The sequence below is a fragment of the Monodelphis domestica genome, chromosome 2 (assembly GCF_027887165.1).
Source record: "Monodelphis domestica isolate mMonDom1 chromosome 2, mMonDom1.pri, whole genome shotgun sequence".
In the NCBI taxonomy this organism is placed as follows: domain Eukaryota; kingdom Metazoa; phylum Chordata; class Mammalia; order Didelphimorphia; family Didelphidae; genus Monodelphis; species Monodelphis domestica.
In genome coordinates this window covers 497929708-497939328 of record NC_077228.1, presented here as the reverse complement: position 1 = coordinate 497939328, position 9621 = coordinate 497929708, and the positions used below count along the sequence as shown (strand labels likewise).

At 40.9% G+C, this 9621-nt stretch overlaps 1 pseudogene; it reads right to left on the bottom strand.

The window, feature by feature from the left end:
• Nucleotides 1–403: 403 nt before the first annotated feature.
• On the bottom strand, nt 404–3411 carry LOC130456966 (polyadenylate-binding protein 4-like; annotated as a pseudogene).
• Between the last annotated feature and the right edge of the window lie 6210 nt (nt 3412–9621).

Sequence of the window (9621 nt, the reverse complement as noted above, 5' to 3'; positions counted from 1 at the left end):
AGGCTGAATGGAGGCTTTGGGCATTTGAAGCCTACAGAGGATCTAAAAGATAATTTCTGCCTAGCAGTGGGAACCCCCAGCTCACTAAGGTGTAGGAGGGAGGCCATGAGAAGCATAAGCATTACTGATCAGAGCCTGGTGGCAATGAGTTGGACATGGCCCAGAAGGACAATAGCATTTGACATTTCAAGGGAGCCATAAATCCTCCCAAGTTGTTATGTTTCACCTAGGCTATTTGATCAAGTTCATAATAAGAAGGATCATTCTGAACCTGGGTTACTCTTAGCAGGGAGTATCCCCAGCACATCAGTTAAAGCTGATTAATGACCATAATATCAGGGAGAGCTCTCATTCTTGCTACATATACCGATTGTTAAAAACGAGCTTTTCTTTCTTCTTGCTTTTAGACAAATTTGGCTTTCAGGAACTTAGAGATCATGGTGGATCCATTCATTTCTGTTACTCCTTTGATAGCCTCATCAAGTGAGAAAAGTTAGACAAAAACAAGACCTTTGCTGCACCCATCTTTGAGTATCACATTGGCACCACTAATTGAGCTAAATGGAGGAAATCTTTTTCTTAATTAAATTTTCATCATCATTAGTGTCATACAGGTTCATAACAAAGAGATTCACACCCTAGTCTTAGTAACTATTCTCTCCTGTTTTAGCTACTCAGATTCCCATTTTAACTCAGCCTAGAATTCAACTTTTTCCCTCTGTTCAGGCTACAGATACCATTTTCTAGTTGATATCTTTTCAATCCATTTTCTCAAAACTCATAAAACCAAAACCTTTCGATTCCCCATTGGGGCCAGTCATCACTTGTACAGTCAGAGTTCTACCATCTCTGCTGAAAAGTTTCTTTAATCTTTCATCATCCACATCATCTCCAAAGTTTTCAATATAAATGTGGGTGAATTTCTTTGCATTGGCTCCCAGCTCACCTCCCTGCTCTTTCCTTGACTTGAATCTACCAAGGAATATTTTGCAGTCCTTGAGAAGCATGCTTTTCTTCTTCTCCATAGTCTGATCTGCAGAATCCTGGGTCTTAAAATATGCAAATAGTTCATCTTTAGAACTATTCTCATCACACAGCACTTAAAAGGACACAATGTCATCAAATGCTGAAAAGGTGTCAAAAATAAAATTTATTCAAGCTTGTAATAATAATGATGGTGGTACAGTGGTGCAATAATCTTTAACCTTACTATATACTAGGCACTGTGCCAAAGATTTACAATTACTGTCTCATTTGAGCCTCAAAACAACCCATGGATAATACAACCATTTTGGAAAATAATCTGGAACCCATAAAACAAAGCATACTCTTTGACCTATCGACACCACTCCTAGGTCTGTATTCCAAAGAGATCAAAGGTAGGGGGAAGGGGCCTACCTGTACAAAAATATTTATATCAGCTCTTTTTATGGTGGCAAAGAACTGGAAACTGAAGGGATGTCCATTAATTGGGAAATGGCCGAATTAGGTACGATATAAATACACTTATAATGTGCCTTAAGAAATTACAACCTTCAAAGGCTTTTATGAAGTGATACAAAGTGAAGTGAGCAGAACAAGGACAGTGTTGTTCACTCTAACAACAATAATGTATGATGATCGACTGCAAATGACTTATCCACAAGGTAAAGATCCAGAACAACTCCAAAAGATTCATGACAAAAAAAAAAAGATCCACCACCATAGAAGAAACAGAGTTCAAATGCAGACTGCAACATACCATTCCTTGTTTCCTCCATGAATTCTTCTCTAGTATAAGCAATATGTGTCTTCTTTCACAATATGATGAGCATGGAAATATGTATTATATGATAATATATGTATGACCTATATCATATTACCTGCCTTTTTAAGGGAGGAGCGAGGAATGAAAGGATGAGAGAGAATATGGATTACAAAATATCAGAAAATAAATATTAAGAAATTGTACTGGGGGCAGCTGGGTGGCTCAGTGGATTGAGAACCAGGTCTAGAGATGGGAGGTCCTAGGTTCAAATATGGCCTCAGACACTTCCCAGCTGTGTGATCCTGGGCAAGTCACTTAACCCCCATTGCCTAGCTCTTACCACTCTTCTGCCTTAGAACCAATACACAGTATTGATTCTAAGAAGGAAGGTAAGGGCTTAAAAAAATTGTACTGACATGTAAACTGGAAAAGATATAAAATATATATAAAGGAAAAAAAAAACCCTGGGAGGTAGGTGCTATTTTATTCCCATTTTAAAGTCGAGGAAACTAAGGCAGACAGAAGTCCTGAGGTCACACAACTAGTAAGTGTCAGATTGGATTTGAATTCTGGGTTTCCTTACTCCAGGATCAGTTTACTATCTATCCAGTGCTGCACTGAATTGTTTGTTTTTCCTTACTGTTTTTGAACCCATCACTTCTGTCTGAGAATCCATAAGGAAGAAGAAAAGTAAGGGCTAGGCAACTGGAGCTGTGACTTCCCCAGGGTCACACAACTGGGGGAGGGTGGGTGTCTGGGTCAAATTTGAACCCAGTACTCCTGAGTCCAGGCCTGGTTTATGTACCCACTGAAGCACCCAGCTGGCCCTCACCTAGTGGTTTTTAATGAAAATATTCCCAAATTCTGATTTCCTCAATGAGGGATCCTACATAAAACAAATAGGTTTGCCCTTCATTACATCAAAGTTCCTGGTAGACAGGGCATAATCAGTATCAAACCGGGCTGCAGACCTCCACGGAGAGCATAGTAAAGAGGTTGAACATCTCTGAGATGTCTCCTGACACCTGAGTGCAAACAGAGGGAGGCCGTAAGAGAGCTACTGGCAGAAGTGATTCCCCCCTCTCCCCTTCTCCCCCCCCCCTCCCCCAGTGCCCAGCAGAATAAAGGCATTTTGGTACCAAGGCAAGGGAAAGAAAAGACGCTGAAAATCTTGGCTGAGACCAAAAGGTTGTAGGAGACAAGGGCAAGAGAAAGTCTTAGTGGCTCACTGCCAAGAACAACAATGTCGGGGAATCCCGGTGGCTTGTTGAGAGAGATAACCTGATGAGCAAAAAAGCTCAAGCCCAAATCGGGCTTTTTCTCCCCCTCTCCCTGGGGAACGCCTCGGAGTCCACCTTTAACCTCAAACTCTGAATCTCCCTTTCTCCTTATATCAAACTGGACCCTCAGTTTCCTGGCCAGAAAGCCCACGCACCAAAAGGACTTTCAATAGCAGCGTCCCGGGTTCTATACGGTGTTTTTTTCTCCGACAAGCCTTGGGGTGAAGAGGTTTTTCAAATGAAACCACCAGCAGGCAGCTGCAGCGCAAGGAGGGAATGAGGTGTATTCAGTCCCCGGATTTGTTCTGGGTGGAAGCAGGAGACCACAAAGGGGGTCTTGCCCGGCAGCGGACCGCCCCGCGGGGAAGCAAAGGAGCGTCCCATGTAGAGCCTGTGGGTGCGGGAAAGGGAGGTTGATTGGGGGATGCGGAGGGGATTGAGGGGAAAGGGATTGGTGAGGAGTGTCTCGGCAGAGGGCAAATTAGGGGCAGAGAATGAGAGGAACACGCAGGGGCACGCGCATGGGAGGCGGACACGGAAACAGACCGCCCAGGACAGACAGGTAGGGGCGACAGACAGACACGCGTTCGTCGAGAGTGGGCAGACCGACAGACTGACAGTAGCGCGGACACGCGGGAGCCAGCTACCCAGGCACGATGGGGAGGCGACAGTGGGAGGGCGACGGGGAGGATGGGGCAAAGACGTTCTCTTTCAACGCCAAAAGGATGAATGGATGGATGGACGGACGGACCGACGGATGGCTGCCTGGATGGATGGATGAATACATACATGCATGCACATACATACATAAATACACAGGAGAAGTCATGAAAGAGGAAGATAGGGAGAATTTTCTGGCTTCTACTCTTCTGCCTTTACTGTAAGGGTTTGTTGTTTTTGCGGGAGAGAAGGAAGGTCTGGGTTTGGAGGGTTTTTTGGTTGACTAAGTAGGTCGGCAGTGTTCTGGGGCCCTCTGCTGGCGGTTCTATTTACAGAATTTCTCAATAATAATAAAATAAATCAAACAAATAAATAAGTGAATAGATAGATAGATAGATAGACAGACAGACAGACAGACAGACAGACAGACAGACAGACAGACAGACAGACAGATAGATAGATAGATAGATAGATAGATAGATAGAGAGAGAGAGAGATAAGTAAATAGATAGATAAATAAATAAATGGGTAAATAAATAAATGGGTAAATAAATTATTAAAATAATAAAATAAAAGCGGCAAAGGGATTCTCTCCCTAGGAAGGAAAAATCCCAGAGACCAACCTGCCCCAGGAGCCACAGAGTATAATCAATAGAGGGTTCCTATGAGTATGCAAAAGACTCACAGAACAAAAAGAGACCTGATAAGGGATCTTATTCTCTGGGCCCCTAGAGAATACCCACTAAAAGAAAACATGTAATTCACAGAGTGTGGTTTTATTATTATTAGTCACAGGATCAAGTTTTGTTAGTCAATGAAAACAAATCAGATCTCAGAATGGAAGGCTTTGGAAGTTAAGGCACAGTCTTGAACCCAGACATACTACTACAAGGCTTATACCCCAAAACAAAAAATTTTAAAAGAAGATGTATACAATAGTCTTTATCATAGCTCTTTAGTAGTAGCAGGGGAAAAAAAAACCCTATGGGGTCTAGTGTGGGCTATCAACTGGGAAATTACTGAACAAATAATATTGCAACAACAGTGTGAGATAGGGGGTATTAGTATCCTAAGTTTACAGGTGAGAAGAGTGAGACAAACAGGTTACACAGAGTCACACAGCTAGTAAGAATCTGAGGCTAAATTTGAACTCCATGTTTCTGGCACCAGCCTCAGTGCTTTATCTGTTGGGCCACTTAGATGCCCATATGTTATACTGTGGAATACCAATGTGCCACAAGAAATGATAAAGGAAAACATGTAGGGACTGGGTAGAACAAAGCAGACAGAACCAGAAGAGCAATTAATTATACAATTAAAACAGTCTTGTAAAAAACAAAGCATTTTGAAAGACTTAACAACTCTGATGAATGCAAACAACCAACCACAATCAAGAAGACCCATAATGAATCATTGTACCCACTTCCTGACAGAGAAGTGATGGAATGGTGTAAAGTGAGGCTTGGATGTAGGCAGGGTGGGAATGTGTTTTTTTCCTATTTGCCAAGTGGGTTTTGTCTTTCTTCCTTCCCTCCCTCCCTCCTTCCTTCCTTCCTTCCTTCCTTCCTTCCTTCCTTCCTTTCTTCCTTCCTTTCTTTCTTTCTTTCTTTCTTTCTTTCTTCCTGCCTCCCTGCCTCCCTCCCTCCCTTCCTTCCTCCCTTCCTTCCTTCCTTCCTTCCTTCCTTCCTTTCTTTCTTTCTTTCTTTCTTTCTTTCTTTCTTCCTTTCTTTCTTTCTTTCTTCCTTCCTTCTTTTTCAATGGAGTTGGGTAAAAGTAAAATATAAGAACCCACCAATAAGAAACCCCTTCCAAAATATTTCAGCCTCTTCTATGCCCATTATCAGGTCCAAGTATATGCTGGTCTGTGGCACCCTCTAAAGGTCTCTTCAAGCTTTGATTCAGAGGTAGCTAAAAAAGTGGAGTAGATAGAAGACTGATCCTGGACTCAGAAAAATCTGGTTTCAAGTTCACCTCAGATATTTACTACCATGTGATCCTGGGCAAAATAGTTAACTTCTGTCTGCCTCATTTTCCTCCTCTGTAAAATGGGGATAATAAGAGCACCTACCTTCCAGAGTTATTGTGAGGATCAAATTAGATAACATATATAAAATGTTTAGCACAGTGTCTGGCACATAAGTGTTTAACAAATATTTGTTGTTCCCTTCACTCCTCTCCTAGGTAACGGTAAGACAGAACTGTTACTCCTCAGAATAGTTGTACCATCTTAGGATGATTTGAAAGATCCTATTCTGAGAAATTATTTGGATCTTTTTTGGTCCTATTTGTGATTTTATTGATGTAAGAACTCCCCAGTGAGAAAACTCCCTCTACCAATCCAGACTGACAACAGTTCTTCAATTTAGAGTCTAAGGGACATATCCAGCACCCTGAGAGGTTCAGCAGATTGCCCAGAGGCACAGCCACTTTGTGGCAGAGACAGGACTTGAACTCAGATCTTCCTGATTCTGAGAGTCCTCCATCCATTCCTCTCTGCTGCCTTTCACTTGAGACTTGAGAGTAGTAAGTAAGGCTGTTTTCTCAGCTCTGGGCTAACTTGGATCAGAGACACCTTTCCCAGAAGTGTGAAGGGCAAAGGATATCTCTGAGCATTGTAGTTATTGCACTCGAATCTGTTCTCCAAGAGAGGTAGGTTCTTGGAGGCAGAGGGTAGCAGTATCCCTGTTCCCTTTGTGAGGGGCAGCAACAAAGTGGAGCACCTGGTGGGTGGGAGAAAGTTTATTGAAACTGTATGGTTAGGGTCCCAGAGTAGGCAGAACTGTGCCTTTTGTCTAACAGGGAACACCTTGGAAGTTTTACCCTCTTTAGGAGATAGGAATGAATGGAAAAGAAAGAAAACTGAGGCTCCCGGACAGGACCAGAACCCAACAAGGGCAGAATGTGGACTCAGTTCCCTTAATCCAATTCCAGCACTACAGAGGGCTCCTTGTCTACTTCAGAGGAATTTAGTGAGTATCAAATGTGATAAAGATCAGATTGCCAAACAAACAAAAAAAGGACAATTCTTAATCCAAAGAAAAGAGACTCTAATGGTGGGATTTCAGATACTAGGTCTTATCACTTGAAAAGATAGATGCGGAAACCCTCCCTAGGTGCCTCAGAAATCTCAGTTTAGGTCACTTGAATAGAGGTCAAGAGCACTGGTTAACAAGAAACAAGAACCAGAGGGACTGAGGAGGATGTTGAGAGGAATTATGGAGCCTTTCTGCCACCTGCTGGCAGTTGCCTAGAACTGCAGGAGATCCTCATGCCTCCTGCTGGGACTGCCTAGAACTGCAGGAGACTCTCATGCTTATTGGAAAGCTACCTAGAACTGCCAATCATACCCCCTGCTGGGAACTGCCTAGACTTGAAGGAGGCATCATGCCACCTGCTGGGAACTTCCGAAAACTGCAAGGGATAGTGTCCTGCTGAGTTATAAATGATACTTTTTAGATGAAGTTCTTTGTAAGAAGTTATTCAATGATGGATACCTTTATTTAAATTATTTTAATAATGTCTTTCAGTTAACAAGGAGGAAGGGAGGAAGGGAGGAAGGGAGGGAGGAAGGAAGGGAGGAAGGAAGGAAGGAAGGAAGGAAGGAAGGAAGGAAGGAAGGAAGGAAGGAAGGAAGGAAGGAAGGAAGGAAGGAAGGAAGGAAGGAAGGAAGGAAGGAAGGAAGGAAGGAAGGAAGGAAGGAAGGAAGGAAGGAAGGAAGGAAGGGAGGGAGGGAGGGAGGGAGGGAGGGAGGGAGGGAGGGAGGGAAGAAGAAGGGAGAAAGGAAGGAAGGAAGGAAGGAAGGAAGGAAGGAAGGAAGGAAGGAAGGAAGGAAGGAAGGAAGGAAGGAAGGAAGGAAGGAAGGAAGGAAGGAAGGAAGGAAGGAAGGAAGGAAGGAAGGAAGGAAGGAAGGGAGGGAGGGAAGAAGGAAAGAAGGAAGTAAGACAGGAAGGAAGGGAGGGAGGGAAGAAGGGAAGGAGCAAGGGAAGAGGGAGAGATAAGAAGAAAGGATAAAACAAAGAAAACCCCCTTGACTGCAAATTCCCATACTGTTTATATACAAAAAAATAAATCTCACTCTACCCCCAAGACCCAGGGGTAAGTGGCATGTTTCATCATGGAGTCTCTGGAATGGCGATTGGTCATTTGCATTCATCAAAGTTCTTAAGTCCTTCAAAGTAGTTTGTTTTCACAATATTATTTTTATCATATATATCATTCTCTGATTCCCCTACTTCATTTTTCAGAGTTTGTACAAATTTTCCCAAATTCCACTGTTATTCCTTTAGTCATTTCTTATGACATGCTAGTATTCAATTATGTTCATTTTTAATATATTTCTATTTCATTAAATATTTCCCAATTTCATATAAAAATATTTAACATTTATTCTTTAAAATTGTGCATTCCAAATTCTCTCCCTTGCTTGCCCCCCTCACTCCTCCTTAAGAAGGCAAGCAATTTGTTATCAATTAGACATGTAAAGTAATGCAAAACATATTTCCATATTAGCCAAGTTGCAAAAGAAAACAAATACAAAACAAAAACCTGAGAAAATGTTAAAAGTCAGCTTCAATCTACATTCAGAATTCATCAGTTCTCTCTCTGGAGGGAGACAGAATTTTTCATCTTGCATCCTTTGGAATTGTCTTATATCATTGTTTTAATAAGAGAAGCTACGTCTTTTGCAGTCAATTATCCTTATGATATTGATGTTATTAAGTACAATGTTCTCCAAATTCTGCTCACTTAAATTTGTATGAATTCATATAAGCCTTCTCTTGTATGAACTCTTCTCTTCATTTAAGTCTTTTCCTAAAACAATTATACTTGTCATTTCTTATAGTACAATAGAATTCCATCATAATTATATACTACAACTTGTTCAGCCATTCCCCAATTGAAGGCATCCCCTTAATTTCCATCTCTTAGACTGACAAAGAGGTGCTTCAAATATTTTTGCATAAATAGGTCCTTTTCCCTTATCTTTGATCTCTTTGTGATACGACTGGAATTTCCCAGCCAATTTTTGTCAAACAATGTGTTGTTCTATCAATAACTTGGCCCATTGGTTTTATCAGGCACTAGATTACTATAGTCATTTAATATTATCTGCTATATGCTTAATCTATTCCAATGATCCACCACTCTTATTTCTTAGCCAGGACCAGATTACTTTAATGTTTAGTGCTTTGTAATAAAGTTTGAAATCTGAAACTGCTAGTCCAACTTGCTAAAAATTTTTTTCATTGATTTTCTTGATATTCTGGGTTTTTTTTTTCTTCCAGCTGAATTTTTTTGTTGCTTTTTCTAGCTCTATAAAACAATTCTCTCAAAGTATGGCACTGAATAAGTAAATTAACTTGGGTAGAATTATCATTTTTATTCAATTGATGTGGCCTACCCAAAAGCAGTTAATATTTCTCCCATTGTTTAGATCTGTCTTTATTTGTGTTTAAAGTGTTTTTGTAATTGTGTTCATATAATCCCTGGGTTTATCTAAGTAGGAAGACTCCCAAGGACTTTATATTATCTATAGGTATTTTAAATAGAATTTCTCTTTCTGTCTCCTCCTGCTGGACTTTGTTGGTATTATATAGAAATGCTGATGATTTGGTGGGTTTATTTTATGTCCTGCAACTTTGCTAAAGTTGGTGGTCATTCCAGCTAATTTTTAGTTGATTCTCTAGACTAAGTATGCTACTACATAATCTGCAAAGAGCAATAGTTTAGTTTCTTTATAGTTCAGTTTAGTTTTAATTCTTTCCACTTATTTTTCTTCTCTTATTGCTATACCTAACATTTCTAGTTCAATATTTTGTTATAGTGGTGATAATGAGCATCCTTGCTTCCCCTTGATCTTAGAGGGAGGCTTCTAGTTTATATCCATTACAGATAATGCTTGCTAATGGTTTTAGATAGATAGAACTTATTATT